Raw genomic sequence first — 14,689 nt, 5'->3', positions numbered from 1 at the left:
GGTTTTTACTTCCAGATTCAGTAATAGAAAATTCAGAATTCAAATTCACAGCTGCAAAGTGTGGGACTGAACGCCCAGATCCTTCAATATTCTAGGGAATACACAGGGAATTCATGTCTCCATACCTGTGTCTCTGTCACGTTTAAAATATTAATGTTACATGAGAGAGGGGTCAACTCTGTCCTAAATGTCCCATTCCTGTGGGGACATAAAATGGCCACTGTGAACAAACCTAACATGTCTGCCTGGTGTTTGTAGACTAGATTCTCAGAGGAAGAGAGGCAGGGAGAGAAGACACAGATCGAGTGAATGAGAAATAGAGACTCTCAGACCAAGTGGGTGACTGAGAGCCAGACAGTGAATAAAGGATATTGGTCATAGCACATGGAAAGAGCAAGAGGCCATTTAACCCTCCAACCCTGTTCTGACATTCAATGAGATCCTGGCTGATCTGTGACTGAACCCCTTGGTCTCATATCTCTGCAGCGTGTTAGCTAACAGAAATCTATCAGCCTCAGTTTTAAACATGCAATAGTGGCTCAGCATCAATTTCCGTTCATGTGAGAGAGATCCAAACTAATACCACACTTGGTGTTTTAAAATGTTTCTTAGTTTCCCTCCTGAAATTCTAAAATTCTAAACATAGTTGAAAAACCATGACCCCAAGGCCGAGACTCCCCAAACCAGCGGGAATAGTTAGTCTTTTTCAAACCTCTACTTCCATTATTATCCTGAAATATTTCATCAAATCACCCCCTCACCTAAATTCCAGTGTAAAGCTTCATCCACACTGTTCAACAAACACACCCAAACCAAATACAGTATGGGGTTCGATAGAGAGTAACATTCCCTCTGCTCTGTCCCATCAAACAGGCCCAGGGAAGGGGCAGCACAGGGTTAGATACCAAGTAAAGACAGGGCCTATTGAGTGATAAACAGAGTTTCTCCATCTTTAAAATGGAGGGCGATATCTGTGTCTCTGTCACGTTGAAAGGACTATTTTACCATTCGTGAGGAGTCAACTCTGTCATAAATGTCCCAGTGCTGTGGGAACATAAAATGGCCACTGTGAACAAACCTAAAATGGCTGCCTGGTGTTTGGGGATTTTTCTTACAGAATCTGACAGGGGGAGAGAGAGAGAGAGAGAGAGCAGACGCGGAATGAGGGAATGTTAAAGAGAGAGACACAGAGTGAGAGGGGATGAACAGGCAGACGATGAAAGAATGATATCGGTCATAACATTGGGACATTTCTGACTGAGTTGAATTATGGCAAACTAGTGGCATTCTATCCTATTATCTTAAATTGTTAATAAATACTGAGAAACAGACACAGACACGGGCTTTGCAGCAGCAGAAAGAATGTGAATCATTCCATCCCGGGGGTTTTTACTTCAAGATTCGCTTTTAGAAAATTCAGAATTCAAATTCACAACAACAAAGTGTGGGACTGAACGCCCGGATCCTTCAATATTCCAGGGAATACACGTGGAATTTATGTCTCCATACCTGTGTCTCTGTCACGTTTAAAATACTAATGTTACATGAGTTTACTCTGTCCTAAACGTCCCATTGCTGTGGGGACATAAAATGGCCACTGTGAACAAACCTAAAATGGCTGCCTGGTGTTTGTAGACTAGATTCTCAGAGGAAGAGAGACAGGGAGAGAAGACACAGATCGAGTGAATGAGAAATAGAGACTCTCAGACCAAGTGGGTGACTGAGAGCCAGACAGTGAATAAAGGATATTGGTCATAGCACATGGAAAGAGCAAGAGGCCATTTAACCCTCCAACCCTGTTCTGACATTCAATGCGATCCTGGTTTTTATGTGTGTGTGCCTGCGTCTATGAGAAAGTATATATCTGTGCAAGTGTGTGCGTGTCTTTGTGTGTACATGAGAGAGAGAGAATGTATATATGTGTGTGTGTGTGTTTGTGTGTGAGGAAGAATGTATGTGTGTGTGAGATTGTGTGTATTCTCTGTTTTCCTGGGAGAGAAAGAGAGAGAGAGAGATAGACGGTGAGATAGATGGGATGAAAGAGGTACAGAGATAGAAAGATAGCAACAGAGAGACAAGGTAAAAGGGAGAGCGATGGGTGCGACAGAGAGAGTAGCAGAGTAACGGAGGAAAGGAGTGAGTGAGAGAGAGAAAGACGGAACGACAGATAGAGAGACAGAGGGGCAGAGAGACAGGGTGAGAGGGAAAGAGAGCTGGGTAAGCGAGTGAAATAGAGAGGGGAGATCGAGAAAAAGAAAAAGGGATGAGTTGAGAGAGAGAGATGAAGAGAGGGGAGCGAGTGTAGGGTAAATTGATGGGGTGAGAGAGAGAAACAGAGAAATATATAGAGTGGCAGACAGATGGGATGGGAGGGGGAGAGAAGGAACGAGACAGGATGAGAGAAAGAGAAAGTGTAGGGGGAAACTGATAATGTTCAAAAATTTGTTAACATTATTGAGTATAAAGAACATCAAATCACCCCCTCACCTAAATTCCAGTGTAAAGCTTCATCCACTCTGTTTAACAAACACACCCAAACCAAATACAGTATGGGGTTCGATAGAGAGTAACATTCCCTCTGCTCTGTCCCATCAAACAGGCCCAGGGAAGGGGCAGCACAGGGTCAGAAACCAAGTAAAGACAGGGCCTATTGAGTGATAAACAGAGTTTCTCCATCTTTAAAATGGAGGGAGATATCTGTGTCTCTGTCACATTGAAAGGACTAATTTAACATTCGTGAGTAGTCAACTCTGTCATAAATGTCCCAGTGCTGTGGGCACATAAAATGGCCACTGTGAACAAACCTAAAATGGACGCCTGGAGTTTGGGGAAATTTCTTACAGAATCTGACAGGGGGGGAGAGAGAGAGAGAGAGAGAGCAGACGCGGAATGAGGGAATGTTAAAGAGCGAGACACAGAGTGAGAGGGGATGAACAGGCAGACGATGAAAGAATGATATTAATCACAACAGATGCCCGAGATTGAGTTACAGACAGGAATCTAACGGAGGGGTTCGTGGTGGTTTATATATAGAATAACAGATACCCGGGAGTGAGTTACAGACAGGAATCTAACGGAGGGGTTTGGGGTGGTTTATATATAGAATAACAGACACCCGGCAGTGAGTTACAGGCAGGAATCTAACAGAGGGGTTTGGGGTGGTTTATATATAGATTAACAGATGCCCGGGAGTGAGTTACGGGCTGAAATTTAATCGAGGGGTTGGGGTGGTTTATATATAAATCATGTAGATATAATATATATCGAATAAAAGATATCCGGGAATGAGTTAAAGAACGGAATCTCATCGAGGGGAATGAGGGGTTTATATATAGAATAATAGATAACGGGAGAGAGTTACAGACTGGAATCTAATCGAGTGCTTCCGGGGGTTTATATATAGAATCATAGATACCCGGGAGTGAGTTACAGACTGGAATCTAATTAAGGGGTGCAGGGGGTTTATATAGAGAATAATCGATACCCGGGATTGAGTTACAGACTCGAATCTAATTGAAGGGATCAGGGGGTTTATATATAGAATCATAGATACCCGGGATTGAGTTACAGACTGGAATCTAATCGAGGGGTTCGGGGGGTTTATATATAGAATCATAGATACCAGCGATTGAGTTACAGACTGGAATCTAATCGAGGGGTTCAGGGGGTTTATATATAGAATAATAAATACCTGGGATTGAGTTACAGACTGCAATCTAATCGAGGGGTTCAGTGGGTTATATAGAGAATAATAGATACCCGGGAGTGAGTTACAGGCTGGAATCTAATTGAGGGGTGCAGGGGGTTTATATAGAGAATAATAGATACCCGGGATTGAGTTACAGACTGGAATCAAGAACAGTTGAAAATATCATTTTTCTTGTGATGTGCTGAAGTGCAGGTTACAGAGGCTGATTCATGGAATGGGTAGTGTGAGTTTTTAAGCAGCTTTATCCCAACTATCAAATTTAATTTCTCATTGGAACTGTTTGATGTTTTCTTAGTCTTGACACAAATGGATAGGGACTCTTTGGACCCTCACTGTTGGCAGCTTTTCACCATTTATAATGTAACATGTTCCATCCTTTTTAAAGTGGGCAGCCACACATTTGCCTATAATGAAATCCATCTTTCACTATTTCACTCATTCACTTAAGGTGTACATATCTCTTTGGAATTTGAAGTGCAGGTTACAGATTGGATTGGAACTTTCTGCTTTAAGAATCATTAACCAAGTTACACAGAGTTAAACATCAAAACTGACATTCTGAAACAGGAGAGGGCCCCACAACTTCAATTCTGTGATTCTCTAGCACCTCATGATCTGTATCTTACAATATGTCTGCCCCCTTCATGTCTCTGAAGACTTGGGAAATGTTTCAGACATTGGGGAACCATTTCTGTCAACCGGGATATTTCCTTTGAAGCATTTCATTGTCTTGGGACATTTACAGTAAATGGCTCCTTCAAAAGACATCATTAAAATTCACTCTTTAATCATCCAAATCCTTTTGCCCACTCAGACTCCCTGGCCCTACATCCTATTGTTTCAAAGCTAACTTACATTTCACAATGTAGGAATGTGTGAATGCAAACACTTTCTTCACACGTTTCCACAATACTAAGGCTCACACTATTCAGGGTGAAATTTTCAAGACAACATTCATCAACTGACAGATTTCCAGCTCCAGCTAATTGTAGATTTTTATTTTTAATTTTGGGATAACAGGACTGAAATTGTACGGCATCCCAGTGTGAGATTTAAACTCCTGTTTATTTCAATCTTTAGCTCAGGAATTCACATTAAAACATACAGAGAATTGAAACCTTCCTCATACAGTTGCCTGTTTGTTCCAGTGTTGGTATATTCCCTCTTTCCTTTGCTTTTTCACTTGTCTGAAGAAATTGAATTGTTGACATTGGATAATCATCCCTTTCCCATGAAAATATAAACTCCTGGGAAACTGCAACAGACACAATCTTATGCAGTGATCAAAATCCTGCACCTTTATTCATCAATCCCATTTCCTATCTCTGTAGAAACTCCCTTCCACTGACAGATTCTGAGATCCATACTCAATCTCAAAAACCACCACAGAAAAGTGACTGCTTATTTTAAACAGTGAATCTGAACTATTTGAAGTTCTGACTCAGTCACAGAATCGCAGAAATTTTGACTCTGTGGGAGGAAAATTATCAGAATAACTTTGCAACATACAGGTAACCTGTAGTGACAGGAGGATACTTGTCTGTTCAAAAGGGATTCGATAAGATGCCTCACAAAGCTTGTTACTCAGGACAAGAGCTCATACATTCCCCTAATCTCCCCAACCAGTTCCTCTCAGGATTTGACAATTTGATCAAGTCATCCCTGATGCTACTAAATTTCAGGGAATACAACCCGAGTTTGTGCAATCTCACTTTGCAATTTAACCCTTGGAATCCAGGTCTCATTCCGGCAAAGCTGTGATGCACTCGAACTGTCTAAACTGTCCCTGGAGTGTCGGATTAACCCAGGTCACTCACATACACCCAGGTCAGGTTCAAGACTCACCTGTCTCACTCGCTGAGACGCTCCTGTATCACTGGCCTTATTGTAGTCGGATGCCGCGTTGGGAGCAGGACAGGTAGACGGGATTAGGATGACTGCTCATGTGGAGGGTAAACACGAGGAATCTATCAGAGAATCAGAACAAACCAGGGAGAATCAAACAAGGAAACTGATGTTCAATTTATTAGGCCTGATTTGTGGATTGTTTTTGTTTTGGGAGAGAATGTTGCCAACAAACACTCCCAGAAAGGATGCAGCAGGGGCTAGATACAGATTAAAGCTCCCTCGATACTGTCCCCATGAAACACTCCCAGGACGGGAACAGGACAGGGTCAGATACAGAGTAAAGCTACCTCTACACTTTCCCCATCAAACACTCCCAGGACGGGAACAGGACAGGGTTAGATACAGAGTAAATTTCCCTCTAATCTGTCCCCATCAAATACTCCCAGGACAGGTACAGCACGGGGTTAGATACAGAGTAAAGATCCCTCTACACTGTCCCCATCAAGCACTCCCAGGTCCGGTACAGCACAGGGTTAGATACAGTGTAAACCTCCCTCTATACTCTCCCCATCAAACACTCCCAGGACTCGTACAACAAGGGGTTAGATACAGAGTAAAGCTCCCTCTACACTATCGCCATCAAACACTCCCAGGACTGGTGCAGCACGGGGTTAGATACAGAGTAAAGCTCCCTCTATACTGTCCCCATCAAACACTCCCAGGACTGGTACAGCACGGGCTTAGATACAGAGTAAAGCTCTCCCTGCACTGTGCCCATCGTACACTCCCAGGGAAGGTACAGCACGGGGTTAGATACTGTCTAAATTACCCTCTAAGCTGTCCCCATCAAACACTCCCTGGACTGGTGCAGCACAGAGTTAGATACAGAGTAAAGCTCCGTCTTCACTGACTCCATCAAGTACTCACAGGGCAGGTACAGGACAGAGTTAGATGCAGAGTAAATCTACCTCTACACCGTCCCCATCGAACACTCCCAGGGCAGATACAGTAGAGGATTTGATACAGAGTAAAGCTTCCTCTACACTGTCCCCATCAAACTCTCCCAGGACAGGTACAGCACGGGGTAAGATGCAGAGAAAATTTTCCTCTATAATGTATCCATCTAAAATTCCCAGTACAGGTACACCACAGGGTTAGATACAGAGTAAAGCTCCCTCGATACTGAACCCACCAAACACTCCCAGGACAGGTACAGCACAGGGTTAGATACAGAGTAAAGCTCCTTCGATACTGTCCCCATCAAACACTCCCAGGACAGGTACAGCACGGGGTTAGATGCAGAGAAAATTTCCCTCCATAATGTATCCATCTAAAATTCCCAGTACAGGTACAGCACGGGGTTAGGTACAAAGTAAAGCTCCCTCGATTCTGTACCCATCAAACACTCCCAGGACTAGTACAGACCGGGGTAAGAAACAGAGAAAAACACCCCCTACACTGTACCCATCATACACTCCCACGGCAGTTACAGCACGGGGTTAGATACAGAGTAAAGCTCCCTCGATACTGTACCGATCAAACACTGCCAGGACTAGTACAGCCTGGGGTTAGAAGCAGAGAAAAACTCCCCCTGCACTGTGCCCATCATACACTCCCACGGCAGTTACAGCACAGGGTTAGATACAGAGTAAATCTCCCTTTAACCTGACCCATCTAAAACTCCCAGGACTGGTACTGCCTGGGGTAAGATTCAGAGTAAAGCTCCCTCTACGCAGTCCCCATTAAACACTCCCAGTGCAGGTACGTTACGGGGTTAGATACAGAGTAAAACTTCCTCTACACTGTCCACATCAAACACTCCCAGGACAGGAACAGCACGGTGTTACAGAGTAAAGCTGCCTCTACACCGTCCCCATCAAACACTCCCAGTGCAGGTACATTACGGGGTTAGATACAGAGTAAAACATCCTCTACACTGTCCCCATCAAACACTCCCTGGACAGGAACAGCACGGTGTTAGATACAGAGTAAAAATCCCACTACACCGTCCCCATCCAGCACTGCCAGGCCAGGAACAGAACGGGTTTAGATACAGAATAAAGGTCACACTGCATTGTCATCATCAGACACTCCCAGGCCACGTACAGCACTGGGTAAGAAACAGAGTAAAGCTCCCTCAATAATGTCCCCATCAAACACTCCCAGGACAGGTACAGCACGGCGTTTGATACAAGGTGAAGCTCCCTCTGTACTGTTCCCATAAAACAGTCCCTGCACAGGAACAGAACAGGGTTAGATACAGAGTAAAGCTCCCTCTACACTGTCTCCATCAAACTCTACCAGGTCCGCTACAGCACTGGGTTAGATACAGGGTAAACCTCCCTCTATACTCTCCCCATCATACTCTCACAGGACTGGTACAGCACGGGGTTAGATACAGAGTAAAGCTCCCTCTACAACATCCCCATCAAACACTCCCAGATCCCCTACAGCACAGGATTAGCTACAGTGTAAACCTCCCTCTATACTCTCCCCATCAAACACTCCCAGGACTGGTACAGCACGGGGTTAGATACAGAGTAAATTTCCCTCTAATCTGTCCCCATCAAACACTCCCAGGACAGCTACAGCACGGGGTTAGATACAGAGTAAAGCTCCCTCTACACTGTCCCCATCAAACACTCCCAGGTTAGGTACAGCACTGGGTTAGATACAGTGTAAACCTCCCTCTATACTCTCCCCATCAAACACTCCCTGGACTGGTACAGCACGGGGATAGATGGAGAGTACATCTCCCTCTACACTATCGCTTTCAAACACTCCCAGGACTGGTACAGCACGGGGTTAGATACAGAGTAAAGCTCCCCCTACACTGTGCCCATCGTACACTCCCAGGGCACGTACAGCACGGGGTTAGATACAGTCTAAATTTCCCTCTAAGCTGTCCCCATCAATCACTCCCAGGACTGGTGCAGCACGGGGTTAGATACAGAGTAAAGCTCAGTCTTCACTGTCCCCATCAAGCACTCACAGGGCAGGTACAGGACAGAGTTAGATGCAGATTAAATCTCCCTCTACACCGTCCCCATCAAACACTCCCAGGGCAGGTACATACAGGGTTTGATACAGAGTAAAGCTTCCTCTACACTGTCCCCATCAAACACTCCCAGGACAGGTACAGCACGGGGTTAGATACAGAGTAAAGCCCCCTCAATACTGTGCCCATCAAACACTCCCAGGACAGGTTCAGCACGGGGATAGGTACAGAGTAAAACTTCCTCGATACTGTCCCCATCATACACTCCCTGGGCAGTTACAGCACAGAGTTAGATGCAGAGAAAATCTCCCTCTACACCGTCCCCATCAAAAACTCCCAGGGCAGGTACAGTACCGGGTTTGGTAGAGTAAAGCTTCCTCTAAACTGTCCCCATCAAACACTCCCAGGACAGGTACACCACGGTGTTAGATACAGAATAAAGCTCCCTCGCTACTGTCCCCATCAAACACTCCCAGGACAGGTACAGAACGGGGTTAGATACAGAGTAAAGCTCCCTCGATACTGTCCCAATCAAACACTCCCAGGACAGGTACAGCACGGGGTTACATGCAGAGAAATTTTCCCTTCATAATGTATCCATCTAAAATTCCCAGTACAGGTACACCACGGGCTTAGATACAGAGTAAAGCTCCCTCGCTACTGTACCCATCAAACACTCCCAAGACAGGTACAGCACGGGGTTAGATACAGAGTAAAGCTCCCTCGATACTGTCCCCATCAAACACTCCCAGGACAGGTACAGCACGGGGTTAGATGCAGAGAAAAGTTCCCTCGATAATGTATCCATCTAAAATTCCCAGTACAGGTACAGCCCGGGGTTAGAAACAGAGAAAAACTCCCCCTACACGGTGCCCATCATACACTCCCAGGGCAGTTACAGCACAGAGTTAGAAGCAGAGAAAATCTCCCTCTACACCGTCCCCATCAAAAACTCCCAGGGCAGGTACAGTACCAGGTTTGGTACAGAGTAATGCTTCCTCTACACTGTCCCCATCAAACACTCCCAGGACAGGTACACCACGGGGTTAGATACAGAATAAAGCTCCCTCGCTACTGTCCCCATCAAACACTCCCAGGACAGGTACAGAACGGGGTTAGATACAGAGTAAAGCTCCCTCGATACAGTCCCCATCAAACACTCCCAGGCAGGTACAGCCCGGGGTTAGAAACAGAGAAAAATGCCCCCTACACCGTCCCCATCAAACACTCCCAGGGCAGGTACAGTACCGGGTTTGGTACAGAGTAAAGCTTCCTCTACACTGTCCCCATCAAACACTCCCAGGACTGGTACTGCCCGCGGTAAGATTCAGAGTAAAGCTCCCTCTACACAGTCCCCATGAAGCACTACCAGGGCAGGTACAGGACAGGGTTATATACAGAGTAAAGCTCACTCTAAACTGTCCCCATCAAACCCTCCCAGGACATGTACAGCACGGGGTTAGATACAGAGTAAAGCTCCCTCTACACCGTCCCCATCAAACACTCCCAGTGCAGGTACATTACGGGGTTAGATACAGAGTAAAACTTCCTCTACACTGTCCCCATCAAACACACCCAGGACAGGAACAGCACGGTGTTAGATACAGAGTAAATATCCCACTACACCGTCCCCATCAAACACTCCCAGGCCAGGTACAGCACGGGTTTAGATACAGAATAAAGGTCCCACTGCACTGTCATCATCAAACACTCCCAGGGCACGCACAGCACTTGGTTAGATATAGAGTAAAGCTCCCTCAATACTGTCCCCATCAAATACCCCCAGGACAGGTACAGCACAGGGTTTGATACAAGGTGGAACTCCCTCTGTACTGTTCCCATAAAACACTCCCTGGACAGGAACAGAACAGGGTTAGATACAGTGTAAAGCTCCCTCTATACTGTCCCCATCAAACACTCCCAGGACAGCAACAGGACAGGGTTAAATACAGAGTAATGCTCCCTCTACACTGTCTCCATCAAACACTACCAGGTCCGCTACAGCACAGGGTTAGATACAGGGTAAACCTCCCTCTATACTCTCCCCATCAAACTCTCACAGGACTGGTACAGAACGGGGTTAGATACAGAGTAAAGCTCCCTCTAAACTTCCCCATCAAACCCTCCCAGGACAGGTACAGCACGGGGTTAGATACAGAGTAAAGCTCGCTCTACACCATCCCCATCAAACACTCCCAGTGCAGGTACATTACGGGTTTAGATACAGAGTAAAACTTCCTCTACACTGTCCCCATCAAACACTCCCAGGACAGGTACAGCACGGTGTTAGATACAGAGTAAATTTCCCACTATACCTTCCCCATCAAACACTCCCAGGGCAAGTACAGCACGGGTTTATATACAGAATAAAGGTCACACTGCACTGTCATCACCTAACACTCCCAGGGCAAGTACAGCAATGGGTTAGATACAGAGTAAAGCTCCCTCTATACTGTCCCCATCAAACACTCCCAGGACAGGTACAGCACAGGGTTAGATACAGAGTAAAGCTCCCTCTACACTGTTCCCATCAATCACTCCCTGGACAAAAACAGAACTGGGTTAGATACAGAGTAAAACTCCCTCGATACTGTCCCCATCAAACACTCCCAAGACAGGAACAAGACAGGGTTAGATACAGAGTAAAGCTCCCTCTGCACTGTTCCCATCAATCACTCCCTGGACAAAAACAGAACTGGGTTAGATACAGAGTAAAGCTTCCTCTACACTTTCCCCATCAAACACTCCCAGGGCAGGAAAAGCACTGGGTTAGATACAGAGTAAAGCTCCCTCTACACTGTCTCCATCAAACACTCCCCGGTCCCCTACAGCACAGGGTTAGATACAGTGTAAACCTCCCTCTATACTCTCCCCATCAAACACTCCCAGGACTGGTACAGCACGGGGTTAGATACAGAGTAAACCTCCCTCAATACTCTCCCCATCAAACACTCCCAGGACTGGTACAGCACGGGGTTAGATAGAGAGTAAATCTCCATTTACACTATCGCCATCAACCACTCCCAGGACTGGTACAGCACGGGGTTAGATTCAGACTAAAGCTCCCTCTATACTGTCCCCATGAAACACTCCGAGGGCATGAACAGCACGGGGTTAGATACAGTCTAAATTTCCCTCTAAGCTGTCCCCATCAAATACTCCCAGGACTGGTGCAGCACGGGGTTAGATACAGAGTAAAGCTCCCTCGATACTGTACCCATCAAACACTCCCAGGACTAGTACAGCCCGGGGTAGAAACAGAGAAAAACTCCCCCTACACTGTGCCCATCATACACTCCCACGGCATTTACAGCACAGTGTTAGATACAGAGTAAATCTCCCTCTAACCTGTCCCCATCTAAAACTCCCAGGACTGGTACTGCCCGGGGTAAGATTCAGAGTAAAGCTCCCTCTACGCAGTCCCCATGAAGCACTCCCAGGGCAGCTACAGGACAGGGTTATATACAGAGTAAAGCTCCCTCTACACCGTCCCCATCATACACTCCCAGTGCAGGTAAATTACGGGGTTAGATACAGAGCAAAACTTCCTCTACACTGTCCCCATCAAACACACCCAGGACAGGTACAGCACGGTGTGAGATACGGAGTAAATCTCCCACTACACCGTCCTGATCAAACACTCCCAGGCCAGGTGCAGCACTGGTTTTGATACAGAATAAAGGTCCCACTGCAATGTCATCATCAAACACTCCCAGGGCACGTACAGCACTGGGTTAGATACAGATTAATGCTCCCTCTATACTGTCCCCATCAAACACTCCCAGGATAGGTACAGCAAAGGGTTAGATACAGAGTAAAGCTTCCTCTACAATGTCCCCAAAAACCCTCCATGGACAGGTACAGCACTGGGATAGATACAGAGTAAAGCTCACTCTACACTGTCCCCATCAAACACTCCCAGGACAGGAACAGGACATGGTTAGATAAGGAGTAAAGCTCCCTCGATACTGTCCCCATCAAACACTCGCAGGACAGGTACAGCACGGGTTTAGATAGAGAGTAAAGCTCCCTCTGCACTTTTCCCATCAAACCTCCCAGGGCAGGTACAGCACTGTGTTAGATACAGAGTAAAGCTTCCTCTACACCGTCCCCATCAAACACTCCCAGGACAGGTACAGCACGGTGTTAGATACAGAGTAAAGCTCCCTCTACACTGTCCCCATCAATCAGTCCCAGGACCTGTACAGCATGGTTTTAGATAAAGAATAAAGCTCCCTCTTCACTGTGACCATCAAACACTCCCAGGGCAGGTACAGCACGGGTTTAGATACAGAATAAAGCTCCCTCTGCGCTGTCCCCATCAAACACTCCCAGGGCAAGTACAGCACGGGGTTAGATACAGAGTAAAGCTCCCTCTCTACTGTCCCCATCAAACACTCCAAAGACAGGTACAGCACAGGGTTAGATTCAGAGTAAATCTGCCTCTACGCCGTCCCCATCAAACACTCCCAGGGCAGTTAAAGCACAGGGTTAGATACAGAGTAATGCTTCCTCTACACTGTTCCTATCAAACACTCCCAGGACTTTTACAGCACTGGGTTAGGTACAGAGTATAGCTCCCTCTACACTGTCCCCATCAAACACTCCCAGGACAGGTACAGTGAAGACCCCCGACCCCTTCAGAACCTCAGAAAGACTGAGCGCTTTGCAGTGAATGAATGAATGTTTAAAATGCTCTCATTGTTAGTGAGTCACTTGCTTCAATTTCCCTGGATTCATTTTCGCAATTCAGCCTTTTCTAAAAGATGTGACTGGGAGCTGGGCAGAGTCTACACATTGGAGACCCCCAGATCCTGTGTCTATTCACACCCCCTCCTCTTGTTTTGCTACCTCAGCCCCTCTGTTTCAACCCTCTTTCCAGACATTATGGCAAACTTGTGGCATTCTAAACTATTATCTTAAATTGTTAATAAATACTGAGAAACAGACACAGACACGGGCTTTGCAGCAGCAGAAAGAATGTGAATCATTCCATCCCGGGGGTTTTTACTTCCAGATTCAGTTTTAGAAAATTCAGAATTCAAATTCACAGCAGCAAAGTGTGGGACTGAACGCCCGGATCCTTCAATATTCCAGGGAATACACAGGGAAGTCATGTCTCCATACCTGTGTCTCTGTCACGTTTAAAATATTAATATTACATGAGTCAACTCTGTCCTAAGTGTCCCATTGCTGTGGGGACATATAATGGCCACTGTGAACAAACCTAAAATGGCTGCCTGGTGTTTGTAGACTAGATTCTCAGAGGAAGAGAGGTAGGGAGAGAGGGATAGAGAGCTGGGTAAGCGAGTGAGATAGAGAGAGGAGATCAAGCGATAAAAAAGGGATGAGTTGAGAGAGAGAGATGAAGAGAGGGGAGCGAGTGTAGGATAAAGATATGGGGTGAGAGTGAGAAACAGAGAAATGTATAGTGTGGCAGAGAGATGGGGTGGGAGAGGGAGAGAAGGAACGAGACAGGATGAGAGAATGAGAAAGTGTAGTGCGAAACTGAAAAAATTCAAAAATGTGTTAACATTATTAAGTGTAAAGGACAATATCCTGTGAGACATCTCTTCTCCATCTTAAAATTGGCGGGAGAGCCTTTAACCAACTTCAAAATGGGGGGACACCCCTTCCTCAACTTGTGATGTGGAAGTGCTGGAATCTAATCGAGGGGTTCGGGGTGGTTTATATATAGAATAACAGATACCCGGGAGTGCGTTGCTGACTGGAATCTAATCGTGGGGTTTGTGGAGTTTATATATAGAATAATAGATACCATGGATTGAGTTAAAGACTGGAATCTAATCGAGGGGTTCGGGGTGGTTTATATAGAGAATAACAGATACTCGGGAGTGAGTTTGCGGACTGGAATCTAATCGAGGGGTTCGGGGTGGTTTATATACAGAATAACCGATACCCGGGTGTGCATTGTGGACTGGAATCTAATCGTGGGGTTTGTGGGGTTTATATATTGAATAATAGATACCAAGGATTGAGTTAAAGATTGGAATCTAATCGAGGGGTTTGGGGTGGTTTATATACAGAATAACAGATACCCGGGAGTGAGTTACAGACTGGAATCTAATCGAGGGGTTTGGTGGGTTTATATATAGAATAACAGATACCCGGGA

The sequence above is a fragment of the Cetorhinus maximus genome, unplaced genomic scaffold (genome assembly GCF_964194155.1).
Source record: "Cetorhinus maximus unplaced genomic scaffold, sCetMax3.hap1.1 HAP1_SCAFFOLD_152, whole genome shotgun sequence".
Lineage (NCBI taxonomy): Eukaryota > Metazoa > Chordata > Chondrichthyes > Lamniformes > Cetorhinidae > Cetorhinus > Cetorhinus maximus.
This window is presented reverse-complemented; position numbering follows the sequence as displayed.